Raw genomic sequence first — 19,283 nt, 5'->3', positions numbered from 1 at the left:
CTTTCAGGCTCCGGTTACCGAACCACATGAAGCTGCACCCAGTTTTTCACAGGTCGTTGCTGTCACCGTATAGAGGAGACAGTGAGGGGAGGGTCACTAGGGGACCAGCAATGGAGGAGAAGGAACACAGCTACCATGTAGCGGAGATCCTCGATTCCAGGTGGAAGGGAGATCAAGTAGAGTATTTGGTAATGTGGGAAGGGGAACCGGAGTCGGAAAACACCTGGGTTAGGGCAGAGGATGTCAATGACGAGGTTTTAATAGAGACTTTTCATCAGAGGTTCCCACGTAAACCTCAGCCTGTAGCGAGGTTCCGAAGGGAATACTTTGCCACCACCGACGAGGAAGAGGAGTTGGAGGGGTTCCCAGATTCTGAAGAGGAGGAGGATTCAGCTGGCCAGGACGACGATCGATGGAGAGAATTGTTCGAGACGTCAGAAGATGAGGAAGATTCGTTTCGGGGTTTTAGCCCTTCACCTCCCAGGGGGGAGGAATTGGGAGGGGGTGAGGGGGGCCCTGGAGGGGAGGTGGATGTCAGGGAACTGCCATCAGAGCATCAGGTGGTGGAGGGACTCAGGCAGGATGAAAGAGACTCAACTGCTGAAGCAGGGACCAGCAGGGGGAGGAGTGGGTCTCTGAGGGAATGCGAGCAGGAGGGAGGGCTCAGGGAGGCTTCCAGCGAGAACAGTGGGGAGGTATCGGAGTCTCCCATAGGGAGACCCATACCTCGCAGGAAACTGTCACGCCGTGAGTCCAGGAGACGCGTTTCCGTTAAGGAACTTCTTTGCTGGAAACGCTTCCGCAGACAGCCACTGTCGGACTCTACTAGTGACTAGAGCAGACATGTCTGAGGAGCTCCGTCACACACGGAGGTTTGTGGGGGCGCACAAACTCTGAGGGAGCACGTTTTCACGCACAAGCAGCTAATCAAACCCTCACAGTTACAGATGGTGAATAAATGAGGCTGTATTAAATAATTCAGAAGTAGTAACCAAAGGGAAGGCGATTCTAAGATAACAATTTGAACTTAATCTCAACAAAGACGTAGATGCAAATGTGGTGTGGGACACAGGCACAGTGGTCATGAAGGGGATATATGATCCAACAGAATGCATACCAAAAAATAAGAGAGGCAGTTAGAATCATAGAGTTGGAAGAGACCACAAGGGCCATCGAGTCCAACCCCCTGCCAAGCAGGAAACACCATCAGAGCACTCCTGACATACGGTTGTCAAGCCTCTGCTTAAAGACCTCCAAAGAAGGAGACTCCACCACACTCCTTGGCAGCAAATTCCACTGTCGAACAGCTCTTACTATGTTTAGGTGGAATCTTCTTTCTTGTAGTTTGGATCCATTGCTCCGTGTCCGCTTCTCTGGAGCAGCAGAAAGCAACCTTTCTTCCTCCTCTGTGTGACATCCTTTTATATATTTGAGCATGGCTATCATATCACCCCTTAACCTCCTCTTCTCCAGGCTAAACATGCCCAGCTCCCTTAGCCGTTCCTCATAAGGCATCGTTTCCAGGCCTTTGACCATTTTGGTTGCCCTCCTCTGGACACGTTCCAGTTTGTCGGTGTCCTCCTTGAATTGTGGTGCCCAGAACTGGACACAGTACTCCAGGTGAGGTCTGACCAGAGCAGAATACAGTGGCACTATTACTTCCCTTGATCTAGATGCTATACTCCTATTGATGCATCCCAGAATTGCATTGGCTTTTTTAGCTGCCGCGTCACACTGTTGGCTCATGTCAAGTTTGTGGTCAACCAAGACTCCTAGATCCTTTTCACATGTACTGCTCTCAAGCCAGGTGTCACCCATCTTGTATTTGTGCCTCTCATCTTTTTTGCCCAAGTGTAATACTTTACATTTCTCCCTGTTAAAGTTCATCTTGTTTGTTTTTGCCCAGTTCTCTAATCTGTCAAGGTCGTTTTGTTTTGGTTTTTTATAAATATTTTATTGGGTTTTAACAATAAGAAAATTCAAAAAAAAGTACTGTAGCCTTATTGGAGTTCACTGATTGGGTCTGCGTTGCTCCGGGACAGTTCCTATTCCTATCTTGGAGCAAGAGGTCACTACTTCCGAGAACATGCTCTGGCATTAGTCCCAGACTTGGGTCTCTCCGTCATTTGTGGTCAGAACATAAGATATGTCTGTGTCTGTTCTACTGGTAAAGTCAAGGCCAGTCTTGCCGTCAAACTGATAAGGAAGAGAAATGTGTTCTTGTTTTGCATTTGCTCAACGGCTAAAGTTTATGCATTTTAGCTAAGGAGAAATGGGGATTTTGGTGCAGTTTAGAAATGCCTGTACAGTCAGTTTTGGGTTTGGGAAACCCTTTCCTTCAGTACAAAAACAGAAAGAATACAAAATTACAAAATACAGTAATACAAACATTGAACACAGAAAAGAAAGAAAAAGAAAACACATATACAGAAAAAAACAAAAATTCCCTTTTTCTTAGTTTCTCATCTTTAGTTAACTTGTTTTCCTGACTTCCTCACATCTCCTGTTCTTGTATCCCTTTTAAAAATTAGTTCAGCAAATTCATGTCCCATTAGTTTATCTATTATTTATCCAAATCATACATTTTAGCTTGTTGCTAGAACCCCTGCGGTTCATTTCAATGTCCTCAACATTCAGAAATTTTATTTCTGTCCTGAAGGTTCTCCTAAACATGATTAGAAGGGACCATTTGATTCAGGGTATTCAGGTCAGAGCTAAACAATACAAACTTAAAGCTTTTGCAGATGATCTTGTTATGACACTACAGGAGCCGATACCTAGTACCAAGAGGGCCTTAGAAGTAATCCAGGAATTTGGCCAAATGGCAGGTTTAAAATTGAACAAATTAAAAACTAAGGTTCTGGAGAAAAACTTGACACCGATAGAAAGAGAGAGGTTTCAGAATGAAACAGATCTAACATTAGTAAAGAAGGTAAAATACCTGGGGGTGAACATGACATCTAAGAATGTAAATCTATTTAAAGATAACTATGAGAAATGCTGGTCAGAGGTGAAAAAAGATTTAGAAATTTGGACGAACCTGAAGCTTTCCTTGCTGGGTCGAATTGCTGTTATTAAGATGAATGTATTGCTGAGGATGTTATTTTTATTCCAATCATTGCAAACTATTGACGAGATGGACTGTTTCAAGAAGTGGCAAAGAGATATATCTAGATTTGTCTGGCAGGGCAAAAAGCCCAGAATAAAACTTAAAATTCTTACTGATGCTAAAGATAGAGGGGGGTTTGACCTGCCAGACTTAAAACTTTATTATGAGTCAGCAGCTTTTTGCTGGCTGAAGGAATGGCTGCTTCTTGAGAATACTGATGTTTTGGATCTTGAAGGGTATGACAATGTATTTGGGTGGCATGCATATCTATGGTACGGCAAGATAAAAGCACATAAGGCATTTAAAAACCATATTGTCAGAAAAGCATTGTTTAATGTCTGTATAAGGTATAAAGACTTTTTGGAGAGTAAAACTCCAAGGTGGCTATCACCTATGGAGGCGAAAGCCTTGAAAAAACTCAACATGGAAGCCAAATGGCCAAAATACTGGGAAATTTTAGAACAGGAAGGTGATAAATTGAAATTGCAGAGTTATGACAAGCTTAAAGAGAAGGTGCGAGACTGGTTACATTATTTTCAAATAAGAGAGGTGTATAATTTGGACAAAAAAAATGGTGTTCCCACCCCCCGCCTGGCTTCGCAGCAGCGCTACGAAGCCCGGCGGCTGGGGCAGGTGCTCCCGCCCCCCCACCCCGCTTCGGAGCAGCGTTCCGAAGCGGGGTGGCTGGGGCAGGTGTTCCCACCCCCCCGCCCGGCTTCGCAGCAGTGCTACGAAGCCCGGCGGCTGGGGCAGGTGCTCCCGCCCCCCCACCCCGCTTCGGAGCAGCGTTCCGAAGCGGGGTGGCTGGGGCAGGTGTTCCCACCCCCCCGCCCGGCTTCGCAGCAGCGCTACGAAGCCCGGTGGCTGGGGCAGGTGCTCCCGCCCCCCCACCCCGCTTCGGAGCAGCGTTCCGAAGCGGGGTGGCTGGGGCAGGTGTTCCCACCCCCCGCCCGGCTTGCAGCAGCACTACGAAGCCCGGCAGCTGGGGCAGGTGCTCCCGCCCCCCCACCCCGCTTCGGAGCAGCGTTCCGAAGCGGGGTGGCTGGGGCAGGTGTTTGTCTCATCTGTTTAACTTTCCATTCAATGTCCTGATTTATCAATTTCACGTATTGTACTTGATATAACTTAATTTCTCTCAAGATCTCTTGGGATTTTGGTTTAACTCTTAAGTTTTTTCTCTCCTTCTCTTATTTTCTCCAAAATCTTCTCCTTTTTTCATTTTGGATTTTCCTCTTTATTGCATTTTGTTGTATCAAAAACCCTCTCATCACGGCTTTGCTTGCGTCCCAGATTGTTCTTTTTTCCACTGTAGTCTTCAAATTTATCTCAAAATAGTCTTTTATGGTTTTTTGGGCCTTCTTAATAGTTTCTGGATCTCTAAACAAGGCGTCATTCATCCTCCATCTGAAGGATCCAGTCACTGTTGGTTTCACTTCCATCTTTACAGGGTTATGGTCGGAGCATGTTTTTGGGCAGATTTCCGTTTTGCGAATCTTGGGAGCCATTCCTCTGGTTATCCAGATTTGGTCAATCCTTGTCCAGGTCTTTTGGGCTTCAGAAAAGAAAGTCCCTTCTTTTTCTAGGGGGTTCTTAGTTCTCCAAATGTCAATTAAGTCCATATTGTCTGTCATTTCAAAAAAGGTTTTCGGTAGTCTTCCGTCTTTTGTCACCACTTGTCTTTCTGACTTATCCAGGGGTGCCGACTTATAAAAAATATTGGGGGGGCCCATACCGGGGTCCTGCCGCTGGTTCGCTCGGGTAGCCGGGAGAACGCAGTTCGAGGTGGCGGTGTTGGGGAGAGACCCTCGCTCAGGGCGCCACTAGACTTGGCGGCCGGCGGCCTATCTGGGGGGTTTTGGAGCGTATTTCGGCGGAGCGATTGGGGAGGAGGGGGCTTGTTGCCGGATTCTTCAGCTGAGCCGGAGATCCGCTGCTGGGGGTCCCTGGGCCGAGTTGTGAGCACGGCCTGCTGAAGGGAGATCCAGCCGATTGCGCGACGGGGACGGCCGGGGCTCTCCGGCTAGGGCGCGCGGCTGGCTGGCTGGCGAGGGAGCAGGTGGGGAGGAGGCGGGGGTCCTCACTCTCTTAGGAAACGCACCCGCGCGCCCGCTTGCCACGAAGTCCGAAGGGTGCGTGTGTGGAATTAAAAAGCAAAAACGAGATACGGGCAGGGCAGGCAAAGAGTTTTCTGCAAGAGGATGGAGGGCAGGTTGAAGAGAAAATCACTCAGGATGAGACAGTCAAATCAGCCATGATAAAATGGGCTCAGGATATTGGGTATAACATCATGTTTGAGGACTGGGAAAGGTTATGGACCACCGGAATGAAATTCACGGCATGTAATGCCTTGAAGGAAAATATTATGAAAATGATTTATAGGTGGTACATGACCCCAGTCAAGCTTGCAAAAATATATCACCTGTCTGATAATAAATGTTGGAAATGTAAGGAGGCTGAAGGGACATTCTTTCACCTCTGGTGGACTTTTCCAAAAGTGAAGGCCTTCTGGGAAATGATCTATAATGAGTTAAAAAAGGTATTTAAGTATACCTTTCCCAAGAAACCAGAGGCCTTCCTCTTGGGCATTGTTGGCCAGAAAGTGTTAAAGAAGGATAGAACTTTCTTTATGTATGCAACTACAGCAGCAAGAATACTTATCGCAAAATATTGGAAGACACAAGATTTGCCCACACTGAAAGAGTGGCAGACGCAATTGATGGACTACATGGAACTGGCTGAAATGACTGGCAGAATCCGAGATTTGGGAGAAGAAACAACGGAAGAGGACTGGAAAAAATTTAAGGACTATTTACAAAAACAGTATAAGTTGTATGAATGTTAAAAATTTACACGATTCGGAAACTATAGCTTCAGCAATTAGATTTGGGAAACAGGAAATTATATTTTAAGTAAGAAAAGGTCAAAATCTAAGGTAATACTATGTTTAATTTAAGATATAAGTAACTGATGAAAAGTATGTTAAATTTAGAGGTATAGTATTTGAAAAGTACAAAATAAGGTACGAAACAAGGTAATAATTTGCTGATATCTTTATTATAAAGAATGCAGGGTAAGGGAGATGCGAGGAAGTCCAGTTAGTTATATAAAAAATGTGTTGAATGGTTGGTTTTCTTTTCTTCTTTTTCTTTTTTTCTTTTTCTTGTTCTTTTACTTTTTTCTTCAGTGTATGTTTCTAACTTTGTATTTGAAAACTTAATAAAATATTTATAAAAAAAGAAGAAGAGAAAATCCTTTCGCTTTTCTGGGGCGCAGGGAAGTCTCAGAGCCGGAGGTTGGGGAAGGGACCCCCTTTGCTCTGCCCTCTTCTCCCGTCTTAGATTCGCATGGGGGTCCCCGCCCGAGCTTGCCTGGCCACCGGGCCACACAAGGGCCGTGCTCTACGCGGCGCACCTTGCTAGCCGCGCAGCTGTCCTCCGCTGCTGTGGAGCGGCCCTGCGCCGGTGCCCAGCCCCTCTGGGCGCCCGCTGCGCTGCCAATGACAAGCGGGCGACGTCGCGGGCGGGGAAGGCGTCGCTTTCTTTCCCGATCCTGCATCCTCCCAGTCTTCCAGCCCTTTTTGGGGTTGGAAGCTCGTCTCGTTCGCCCTTCTCCTTTCTTCACTCTGCGCGCAATTTTCCTCCCTCGTCTCCCTCCCCATTTCTCCTTCCTGACTGACTGACTGACTGACTGACGGGCTCGGGTTCGGGCTTCGGCTCAGGCTCGGGCTTCGGCTCGGGCTCAGGCTCAGGCTCGGGCTCGGGCAGCCACAGCGTCGGCGGTGTTGGCGATCGGCGGCGCGGGGGGATGGCCCTCCCGGGGGAGCCGGCGCTGCTCAATGGGGTTGCCAAGGAGACAGGCCGGCCGCCCCCCTCCCCCGGCCCGGCGCCCCCGGCTGCACCGGTGCCCGTTATCGAGCTGGTGCGCGCCGGGCGCCCTATAAAAGCCGCGGACGCGCCCACCGCCGCCCGAGATTATTGGGGGGGCTGAGCCCCCCCAAACGAATTTTTGAGGGGGCTCGGGCCCCCTCAAGCCCCATGGAGTCGGCGCCTATGGACTTATCCATATTTGTCGATACCACTCCATTCATATCTCCAAGCATAATAATGTTTAAGTCCATATAGTCCAACAATGTCTCATGCAATTTCTTGTAAAATTCTGATTTCCCCTCATTTGGTGCATATATCCCTATTATCAAAAATTTCTCACCTTGAAATTGTATTTCAATAGCTACATATCTTCCTTGATCGTCTTTAAATACAAATTTAGGTGATAGACTTTCCTTTGCATAAATCACCACTCCTCTCTTTTTAACTTTGTCTGATGAGATGAATTCTTGTCCTAATATTTTGTTAATTAGCACTTTTCTATGTGTTCTGGTCACATGGGTTTCTTGTAAACATATCAAGTCCAATTTTTCCTTTCTCAACAAATGAAAAAAAAATTTCCTCTTGTCTGGGGAATTCAAACCTCTAATATTCCAAGTTAATACTTGCAGAGACATTGTGAAGTTGTGGTTCGAGGACCCGACCCCCGCGAAGTAAAATGAAGACACAGGGACACGTGATATAAGGTTAATGGGCTAGAAAAGGCCACAACTTTATTGATTACAGCAATGAAAAGGTATTGGCTTAGGCATTGGATCGCAAAACAAGTGGGTTTATTCACCAGGGGTTCATCACCTGTTGATGCTAATCCAACTATAGGCTCACCCCTGATGTCACTGCGGGTCGTGCCATGGCCTCCCGCCAAGCAGGCTTCGGACGGAATACACGACCGGCAGATTCCTTTACCGGAATACCCCTATAAATTGAAGGCATAGGCGATGGCCACACCTAGCACTTCGACACACCACAACACATTATTCCAATGCCTAACCGCCACCCGAGCTAAAGGCTCGCCGCCAATACCTTCAAAGCTGCAACCAATCCCAGATGCTTTTGCTGACACTAGCTAACCAAATGTCGTTCCCCAGATCCGATAGGTGGACGCCGTCATTCCGGTATAAAGCTTGGTCGCCGATCCGGATACGGTCATGATAAATGACTCGGCCATACATAGAGCGCACTCAACGGGCTACCGCCCGAATTACGAGTTTCCTGGTTCTTTCAATGGCCATACAGCTTTGCGCACTGCGCCAAACAGTTCGTTTCAAGAAGGAGGACCTTTGCGCACCGCGCCGAATAGTTCGTTTCAAGAAGGAGGACCAGAACACCTTTGTTCTGGGACACAAGGCTGCAAATGCATTCAAGTCTCTTTTTATGCTCCACAACAAGTCCACACTCCTTCTGTTAGCGAGGTCATTCTCCCCCAAATGAATTACAAGGATGTCGGGAGGGCCGAACTTGGCTACTTTCTCCCACAGCAATGGCATAAGCTCCTCCCAACACATGCCTCTTCTCGAAAGCCAGGAAACTCGAACACCATGTGGAAGACCAAGATTATATGCAAGGCCGCAGCTCACCGCTCGTACGCGGGCCCCATGAACTATGCTGTGGCCGCAAATCCACACGCTTCTCCTGAGCATAGCTGGGGGTAAAAGACAGAAAAGAAAAGGCAGATCAGTAGGGTAAAGCTGCAGGTCACATATTAGACTTATAAGCATTGGATTTCCACCGGCCCATTTCTTTGATCCTGTCCGCCGGTAGCCCCAGGTGCACGGCCGTGGTTGCGGCGCCAATCCTAAATGAGTGGGCAGCGTACTCCTGGGAGGATAGACCACAAGCCTCAATAGCCTTGCGAAGTACTCTGGTGAATTGGTGCCTCAACAAGGGTGACCCATCTTCATGGACCAGAAACGGACCCGGGCCGGGCGGTCTGAGGTAGAGGTACCGCCTAGTGTCCTCTACCGGGCATGGGCCCTGCTGTGCCGACGCCGCGAGCTTAACTAGGACACCCTTACCAGCCTGATCAGTCTTGGACTGACGTATATCAACTGTCACGTTAGAATCGGACAACTGCATGTCCTTGCACCGGAGGCCGCGTGTTGAACCTCGTGCACTAACTTCAAACACCACCTCACCAACTCTAAGCGCGCAAAAAAGGCGATAGCGTATGCTGCGGAAAAGAGACGTGCTTTGAACCTGGACCAGCAAATTGACCTGAGTTTTATGCGTATCTGTGATAACCCGTAAGAAATCGGCTTACGGCCCTCGGCCCTGTGAGGTTGTAACCTGCCCCAACCCTCAATGGCTCCATACTCCCTGTATCACTTTGCGTCTCCCACATTCCACAGGTGCTCCGGAAAGGGTTCGAGCAACAGTTGTGCTCCAGGTGCAAGCAACCGGAAGCGAGGTATCTGAAATCGAGACAAGGCATCGGCAATGTCATTATTGGCTCTGGGTACGAATTTGGCTGAAAATATTAAGTTGTACTCAAGGCACCGGAGGACGAACGCCCGCAGAAGGGAGGAGATCCTCTCAGACCGAGATGACTGCCTGGGTAGAATGTTCCTGACCGGCAGGTTGTCGGTCCTGAAGCACATGCGGAGATCTCAAAAATCTTCCGTCCAGATGTGAACGGCCACCACTATTGGAAAGAACTCAAGAGAGGTGAGATCCCACGTGATGGCCTGACCTTGCCATGCTGTTGGCCATCGTAGTGCACACCAGCGCCCCTTGAAGTACAAGCCAAAGCCTAAGGACGCAGCCGCGTCCAATTGGACCTGGAAGTCTGATGACAGATTCAAGACATCCTGCCATAGAGATACCCCATTGTAGATCTCCAGACAAGTCGTCCACACCTCCAGATCTGCCTTGACCGACCTGGGGAGGCGGACCCTGTTGTGCGGGTGTCTAAGACCACTGACAGCCTGGCTAGGCGGGCACGTGCATTGGAGTGGACCTGGAAATCAGGGGCCAAATTAAGGATTTCCAGCCATAGGGAGACTCCGTTGTAGTGTTCCAGAAATCTGATCCCCATCTCAAAATCCGCCTTGACCGACTTGATAAGTCTTACTCTATGGTGCGGGTGCTTGAGGCCCGCTGACAACCTGGCTAAGCGGGAGCGAAATGGGCGGCCTGGTGAAACTACTCTACATGCGAAGTTGAAATGATCTAGCAAGGACTGGGCCTGTCTAAGAGCGACTTTATTATTATTATTATTATTATTATTATTATTATTATTATTATTTCAGGAAGGGTTTGACGAATAGTTTCGTTAAGGGCAACTATTTTCCCCACTGGCAGGTGGGCGGATTGAGCTGCTGTGTCAAGCTCTATACCCAGGCAAGTAAGATGCGTTGAGGGTCCGCCTTATCTGCTGTGAGGGGAACTCCCAGCTCCTGGGCCAAAGCTGAGAAGGCCTCCAGAAGGGAGGCACATTCGCCAGTATTGGGTTTCCCAATGAGTAGAAAGTCACCGAGGTAACGTGTCGCCCCAGGTGAGTTGGTTCTGTAGTGCAAGGCCCAGTCCCCACAAGTGCTAAATGTCTCATAGGCCGAGCCGGCTGCAGAACAACCAATCGGCATAGCCTTGACAATGTAATATTTCCCTTGAAATTTGAATCCCAGCAAATGAGAGTCATTGGGATGAACTGGCAATAGACAGAAGGCTGACTATGTCACATTTTGCCAAGAGTGCCTCGTAACCAAAATTCCGGATAAGTCTTAGTGCCCGATCGAAGAATTCATTCGAAGAATGCGGAGAGGAGGGAGCTGGTGGGGGGGGGGCACCCGGATATGAACCAGGGACCTCTTGATGTGCAGTCAAATGCTCTAACACTGAGCTATACCCCCTTATTGTTGTTGTTATCATTCTATTATTATTTATCTGTTATTTATTTATTTATCTATTTATTGTTATTATTATTTATTATTGTTGTTATTTATTAAAATCTAATCCAGTATTATTTGTTCAATCAATTACCACTGTAAGTAGAATTAATTACTGATACTATCAATTGTCTACCGTAACTGGCGATGATATGAAATAATTATTCATTATAGGGGATTGATCGAAAAAAACGCTGCTCATAATCATCAATGAACGATCTAAATGCATTTAGGCAGTGTGAAATATGTTTGGGGTTATTATCCCGTCCATGTGGCACCCCCGATGAATTACGGCTATTGGCACCCATGCAGCCTGAGGTGTGAGTTGATTCCGTTGCAGAGCGCTTCCTCTTAGGCGCCAAGGATAACATGCTAAAGCTACTGCCACAAACACGTGCCACCACTTACAAGCGGTTGTACAGGGACGTGTTATTGATTCTGAAACAAATATACTAATTAATGATTGCTTTACTTAAAATAAACAATGATTCTCAAGCATTCAGTTAAATGTTTAATTGTTTATCCCATTAGTATGTGCTTGCGTGTGCTATTTATTACTCTCTCTCTATATATTAATATTTATTATTATTATTATTTATTCCTTTTTTTAATTTTTCTTAAAATAAGATGCTTCCTACTTCATATTATAATATCTCATTCAATCCCCTGCAATGCAGGATATACCGGGGTCCCATACGGAGATCAAACCAGCAACCTTAGCATTATCGGCCCCATGCTCTAACCAGTTGAGCTATCCAGGCTCTCTAGGATTGTGTGGGACCCCGAGGGTCATTTAGTCCAACCCCTTGCAAAGCAGGAATATATAATTGTTCCGTACAGGGATCAAACCTGCAACCTTGGCGTTATTGTCACCACGCTCTAACCAACTGAGGGTTCTGAAATATATGTAAATTATTTATTATTAATGAATTTTATTTATTTATTATGTTATTTGTTTATATATTTATCTATGGATTTGTTTAATTAATTAATCAATTTAATCTTGGTATGTGACATCATTCCACTTATTCTCTGTTATTATTATTAATGTATATTTATCATTATTTATAATAATTTTCAAAAAATTAAATAAATAAATTACATCCACTTATTTTATTTATTATTAGTAGTATTTTATTCTGTTATTTATCTATTCATTTTTATTTATTTATTTATTTGTTGTTCTTGTTATTATTCTATTATTTATTGTTATTGTTATTTATTACAATCTATTCCAGTATTATTTGTTCAAATAATTACCACTGTAAGTAGAATTAATTGATGATGCTATTAATTGTCTACCATAACTAATGATGATATGAAATAATTATTCTTCACTTGACTGGTTTGTATTTGCCTATAAATTTATTTATTTGCCACCAAGCAAAGGGTCAGGCAGATAGACACAGCTAAATAACACACAAGCATATAGGGATGGAACAATGGGCGGCCCCCACACTGCAATCAAATGGAAATGTCCCTTTAACTAACAGTTTGAAAAACATAAGGTTATGCTGGAGGCCCCAGCAGAAGGAAAATGCTGCCAAAGACAATGTATCCTTGATTGGCCATCCGCCAGGTACCTGAATTAACAATGTACCACGAACTGCCTGTCTTTAAGCGACAATGTATCCTGCCTGGTAGGTATTATTATTAATTTTATTTATTTATTTTTGTTTATTATTATTATTATTATTATTATTATTATTATTATTATTATTATTTTAAATTATCATTATTATTTTATTTATTTATTTAATCAGTAAATATATTGCTAATCATTGATTCACTAATTCTCAATAAATTATTACAATTTAATTAAAGTTACTATAAAGCCGCTATCAATTTACACTAGCTATTGCTACTGGTTAATTAGCACCCTATTGTGTCCAATAAACTGGTCAAATTCAGACTTTATTCAAGCATCTCAAATCAGTTAAAATAATATAAAATTAATGTAATCCCCAGTTAGTAAAATCTCAAGCCTCTTAAATTAGTCTCTAATCAATTACTGAATATGTTGGTGCAAATCGAATGGCTTGATCAAATTACCTGATTGATATTTTAAATTAGATGTAAATAATATGTTGCAGATATTAATTAGCAAATTGAGCCACCGCTGACCACTAGATATCAGATAGTAAGGAACCTGCCTCCACCAGGGGGCCTGCTTCAATTAATCTGCAATATATCTGGCAAACTGAATTTCAACAACTGCTGATACTATCAGCAATTATATTGAGGTGACTCAATTGCTGTGAGCAATGGGCGGAGACGACTGCAGTTAAAGCAGCCCCGCCCGGAGACAAAGGGGACGCAAGGGGGTGGCAGTAAAGGTGTCACTAGAACAACAAAAGAGAACTGGTTCTGCAGCTAAAGCATAAGCTGCCTTCTGTAAGACCAGGAGGCTGTTAATTGCCCAGCTATTCGGAGCTTAAGGGAAAACAAAGCAACCCTGGCCGGTGATCAAAAGACAATGCGAGGGGAAGGGGAGTGGGGGGGGGAGTGGAGGGTGAAGAATAATGGGGGCGTGACTGCGTCTCCCAAGTAAAACAAATGCTGAAAGCAGCTATATAACGATAAATGCCAGGCAAATAAAATCGCGTTCAACTAAGTAGTTATTTGCATAGCACGTTCAACTTACAAAGACTTTGGAGTAAGCTGAACAGAATTACCCTGGGGATGCAGCTGCAGTATAGCTGCACACTCTTAAACCAAGCGGGGGGGGGGGGGATTGCAAGTCCAGTGCACAGGAAAAGTTTTAAAACTAAAGGGGATAAAGAAACACCCAGCGATAGCTTTTATTACTATGGGGCAACAGCGGGAGAGAAACACCAGGCCGACCCAGAAATACTATCCGCTTTTAAACCAAGCGGGGGGGGTGTGTGTGTGTGGAGTGAGGGAGCTCGGAGCACCAGGAAGGGTTTAAGGTAAAGCAATAAGCAGCAAAATGGGACAATAGCAAAATTGGGGCAATGCAGCCGTCTGAAAGAAGTTTTTAAATGGAGCTGCCGCCCCCTGAAATCGCGGAGGCGTGGGGGAGCAACGCCAAAGGGAGAAGGCAACACGTGGGGAGAGGGGGAGGAAGGGCTCCAAGCCAAAACATGGGGAGAGGGGGAGGAAGGGCTCCAAGCCAAACCACGGAGCCTGCTAGAGAAGGACACAAAGCCAGCTAGCGAAGGGGGAGGGAGGACAATATCAGCTCAGGAGGGACAAAATTCCAGAGTAGGGAGGGGGGGTAACGAAGGGGGAAGGGGGGAGTTGAAATAATAATAAGCTGCTGGAAAAGCCCTCACAGGAATTCACAGCAATACTGCAAGCACACAGGCGCACAAACAGAGTATCTCCCCTTAGTTCGCCAGGGCGCTGAGGAACACACACACACACACAAATGCACACACAGAGTGGCTATCCGCCGGTCGGAGGAGCGCTGAAAAGCCCAAATTAGCCAGCACGGAACCCACTGCCTTTAAGACAAGCTTTAAGAGGACATAGAGGCAAAGAGGATAGTAGGTAGGCGGATGCAGCTGCAAGCGCACGTGTGCCGAGGCCGAAATAATACAAATAAAAGCAAAGTAACCAGGCAGTGAGGAAAACTGCACTGTGGCAAAACAAAGTCACTAACCCAGAAACATGCACCCAAAAGTAAAGGAGAACTTTAGGCAGTATAGTCGGGAGGTAGAGAACACTAGGAGTAAAGTCTTAAGGGTAACATAGAATTTCCGGCACTAAATATGCTCAGCAGACGGAAACAATGAGAAAAGCTTTGGAAATCAAAATGAGAAAATAAGGAAGAATGAGGGGGAAGCAGTAGTAAAATGCAAGGTACATGCAAAGGGGGTTAGCTTGGACAACAGCAACAACAAGGCGGAACCTCCCTTTTAAAAGTCCTCTTCAAAGTACCGGCTCCACGTGGTCGCTCAGCTGGGCACGCGGAAGAGGAAATCCTGACTCTCCTGACTCGCACAGGACGACAAAGAGAAATGAGGCCGGGGAGAGGCTGGCACTGCAGCATAAAGGCTGCTGGACACGCCCCCCCCATGGCACCTGGTTGGGCGGCCACCGGGGGGGGGCGTGAGTGCCAGCCAGGTGAGCTGGAGGCAGGGGGCAACGCCCCCTGCTAGGAGCGGTGTTCGGGCTCCCGCCCACAACCACTCCCCTCTCTTTCAGGGAGGAGAGTCTTTATTCTGCTTCTCCTCCAACTGCTCCCAGTGTTTGTTCTTGATCTGTGGGTGGTGTCACTTTTGGTTTATCTTCCAATGTTGGCTTCGTTATGTCCAAAATTCCTGGTTTCGGCCTTGATTCTCTGTTGTCCGCTTCCTTGTATAAGTCTTCCTCGTGAACTTTCAAGAACTTCTCTTTATCCTCTTCCGATTTTATCTTAACCTTTTTCCCTTTGTAAGTAAAGGACAGCCCCTGGGGAAATTCCCACCGGAAGACAATGTTGTTTCTTCTTAGCAGGGTCACCAGGTCTCCGTATTTCGCTCTAAGGTCCAATAAATGTTTCGGGATGTCTTTGTAAATTTCTATCCTTGAACCCTCTATTTCCAGTGATTTCTGATAGTGTAGGCCCAGTATTTTGTCTCTCTCTTCTTTAGATCCAAGCGTAATCAGGCAGTCTCTTACCTTGTTCCTTCTTCCCTCTTTATTCCCTCTGCCAAGTCTAAAGGCTGTCACTATCTTAAAGTCTTTCTCTGGATCAAGGTCCCAGAAGTCTCCGAATTCCTGCGTAAGAAATTCACTCGAGTTACCTTCTTCCGATTCCGGTACAGCTCTGATCCTCAAATTAGCCTGTTTATCTTTCAATTCCAATAGGGACAGTTGTGCCTTGTGCTCTTCTATTTGCTTGTTAATTGGTTGCAATTTTCCTTCTACCACCAGCACCTTTTCTCTGGCTTCCTCAGCAATTTTCTTTGTCAATTTAGATTCCTGTACCAGCCTGTCAATAGCCTGTGTGTTGGAATTAATAGTTGTAGTGTTTAAATCAATTTTAGCTGACAATTTTTCCAAAGCTCCAAATATTTTGTCTAATGATGCACTTAAGTTCTCTTCAGCACCTGTGCTTTTTGCACCAGTCTGTCCAGTATCCTCTTTTTCTGAAACGGAGTGCTACTATTGATTGTCTTTGTTGCTGTTGTCTGGTTTTAATCCTGGTTGGCTGGGGCTTATCCTGATCCATTGCTTTGTTGTTCAAAAATTCAAGGTCGCTCACGCAGCTCAAATTCCTTTCCGATGGGAAAATTTCCAGACCTTGTAGTGGAAAATCCCCAGCTATATTCCAGGCCTCCTCTAGGGGAGTACTTTGGCAACAGTATTGCTTTCAAAGCTGTTTTCCAAAGGCTGTCCTGTCCTACTTTCACTTTTCAATAAAAGGCAACAATTACAGAGAGTTCTTCCAGTTCCAACTGCTACAAAGAGTCCCTTCCAATTCAAAAGCAGAGTAATCTCAAACAGTTACAAATCTTTATAAACGGTGCAACACTTTCTTATTGTCTCTGGCAGACCAATATCAGGGGTTAGGCAGTGGTCTTTCCCCCCCCTCCAGCTCCTTAATCTCAAGTTCAAAGATTTCCCTCTCCCCCTCACTTCGGGGGGGGGGTGTTCTTACATCAGGCATTGAAATCTGAGTCTTTTTAATTTAATTTCTGCAGCTCTAGCTTTAAAGGTCTTTGCTTTGCTTCTCTCTACAAGAGCGGAAGACGGACTTCCTTTTTGCGTCTTCCCGCTTCAGTGCCAAGTTCAAAGTCTTTTTTCCGATCAGAGGTAATCCAATCCTCTGATCTCCCGATTTAAAGATCTTACTCAGGGGTTGTAGTTTGTAATCCGAATTTCAAAGGAAAGAGTACAGCGCTCTCCGGCAACAGCTGCGCGGCTTCACTCCACGGAAGTAGCGATCGACCCTCAGCGCCGCACCACCCCCACTCCGCTCCGGAGCCCCTCGTGGGGTTCCCTTGCTAAATGGGGGAGCGCTTCTGGCGCCCGCCGGGTCCCACGGCCGCAGGCTTCTCCCGCCTGCGGTTTTTTCGGGTCTCCGCTGCGTCGTAGCGGTAAGACCCCCAGATTCCGCGGAGCTTCTCCCGTTCAGAAGAAGACCGCCATTACCGTTGGCGCCGCCTCCGGAAGTCTCCACATGCTGCTTCTGTCAAGGTCATTTTGAAGTGTGGTCCTGTCCTCTGGGGTGTTAGCCACCCCTCCCAGTTTGGTGTCATCTGCAAACTTGATCAGGATGCCCTTGAGTCCATCATCCAAGTCGTTGATAAAGATGTTGAATAAGACCGGGCCCAAGACAGAACCCTGTGGCACCCCACTAGTCACTCTACTCCAGGATGAAGAGGAACCATTGATGAGCACCCTTTGGGTTCGGTCAGTCAGCCAGTTACAAATCCACTGAGTGGTAGCATAGTCAAGACCGCATTTTACCAGCTTCTTTACAAGAATATCATGGGGCACCTTGTCAAATGCCTTGCTGAAATCAAGGTAGGCTATATCCACTGCGTTCCCTTCATCTACCAGGCTTGTAATTCTGTCAAAAAACGAGATCAGGTTAGTCTGACAGGACTTATTTTTCAGAAATCCATGCTGACTATTGGTGATCACAGCATTCCTTTCTAGGTGCTCACAGACTGTTTGCTTAATGATCTGCTCCAGAATCTTCCCTGGTATTGATGTCAGACTGACTGGGCGGTAATTATTTGGGTCCTCTCTTTTCCCCTTTTTGAAAATAGGGACAACATTTGCCCTCCTCCAGTCTTCTGGGACTTTGCCTGTTCTCCAGGAATTCTCAAAGATGACTGCCAGTGGTTCTGACATCACATCTGCCATTTCTTTTAATACTCTTGGATGCAGTTCATCTGGCCCTGGAGACTTGAATACATCTAAACTAGCCAAGTATTCTTGTACTATCTCCTTAGTTATTCTGGGTTGTGTTTCCTTTGCTGAATCATTTGCTCCAAATTCTTCAGGTCGGGCATTGTTTTCTTTATCGGAGAAGACTGAGGCAAAGAAGGCATTGAGGAGTTCAGCCCTTTCTGTGTCCCCTGTTTGCATTTCACCATCTTCTCCTCTGAGTGACCCCACTGTTTCTTTGTTCTTCCTTTTGCTACGAACATACCCATAAAAGCCTTTTTTGTTGCTTTTAACCTCTCTAGCAAGCCTGAGTTCATTCTGTGCTTTAGCTTTTCTGACTTTGTGTCTACACGTGCTGGCTATTTGTTTGAATTCCTCTTTGGTGGTCCCCCCCCCTTTTCCATTTTTTGTACACATCCTTTTTTAATCTTAACTCAGTTAAAAGTTCTTTAGATAGCCACCCTGGCTTCTTTAGGCACCTTCCATGTTTCCGTCTCATTGGTATTGCCTGACGTTGTGCTTTTACTATCCCCTCTTCACAAACTCCCAGCCATCATGAACTCCCTTTCCTTTTAGTATTACTCTCCATGGGATCTCACCCAGCACTTCCCTAAGTTTTATGAAGTCGGCTTTCTTAAAGTCAAGAAATTGAGTCCTAGTATGCTTGGCTGCTCCTTTCCGCTGTAAAGTAAACTTCAGAAGAGCATGATCACTCGCGCCTAATGATCCTTCCACTTCTTTTTTTTTTATAAAATTTTTTATTTGTTTTACAAAAGTTTTTTTAAAACAAACAAACACATAAAAAGACATACAAACACGTATAGTTTCATAACATTTTTTCATAAACCTCTTTTCCGGGACTCCCCCATACCCCCCCTTTCTGCATCCCAATGTCCATAATTTTTTAGCAACTTCTAAGTATTTCTTTCCAACCTCTGTCTTCTTAATCTTTTCTTTAATCTAATCTTATATCGCTGTAACCCTTTCTTTCTGAAAACCTCGACATTCTAGCATTCATCAAGTTTATAGTAGTCCTTGAGATAAATTTTAAATTTCTTCCATTCTTCTTCCGCCGTCTCTTTTCCCTGATCACGGATTCTGCCAGTCATCTCAGCCAGTGTCATATAGTCCATCACTTTCATCTGCCATTCTTCCAGGGTGGGTAGATCTTGTGTCTTCCAATACTTTGCAATAAGTATTCTTGCTGCTGTTGTTGCGTACATAAAGAAAGTTCTATCTTTCTTTGGCACCAATTGGCCGACAATGCCCAAGAGAAAGGCCTCTGGTTTTTTAGAGAAAGTACATTTAAGTATCTTTTTCATTTCATTATATATCATTTCCCAGAAAGCCTTAATCTTCGGGCATGTCCACCAAAGGTGATAGAAAGTACCTTCAGTTTCTTTACATTTCCAACACTTATTATCAGGCAAATGATAGATTTTTGCTAGCTTGACTGGGGTCATGTACCACCTGTATATCATTTTCATAATGTTTTCCTTTAAGGCATTACATGCCGTGAATTTAATACCGGTGTTCCACAACCATTCCCAGTCAGCAAAC

At 45.6% G+C, this 19,283-nt stretch overlaps 1 protein-coding gene and 1 long non-coding RNA gene across 2 annotated transcripts in view; one reads left to right on the top strand and one right to left on the bottom strand.

Annotated features, from left to right (window-relative positions):
* The window catches only part of LOC308578111 (putative helicase senataxin), a gene marked incomplete at its 3' end in the record, with an annotated part of 172,123 nt that overhangs the window by 15,497 nt on the left and 137,343 nt on the right, over window positions 1-19,283 (top strand). The window lies entirely within an intron of this gene.
* Window positions 7,676-9,271, bottom strand: LOC308578298. Its single transcript, XR_014003868.1, has 2 exons — window positions 8,314-9,271; window positions 7,676-8,271 (listed from the first exon to the last, which is right to left on the bottom strand). It is a non-coding gene; the product is annotated as an uncharacterized lncRNA (long non-coding RNA).

This window comes from Podarcis bocagei, assembly GCF_964188305.1.
Source record: "Podarcis bocagei genome assembly, chromosome: W".
In the NCBI taxonomy this organism is placed as follows: Eukaryota; Metazoa; Chordata; class Lepidosauria; order Squamata; family Lacertidae; genus Podarcis; species Podarcis bocagei.
This window is presented reverse-complemented; position numbering and strand designations above follow the sequence as displayed.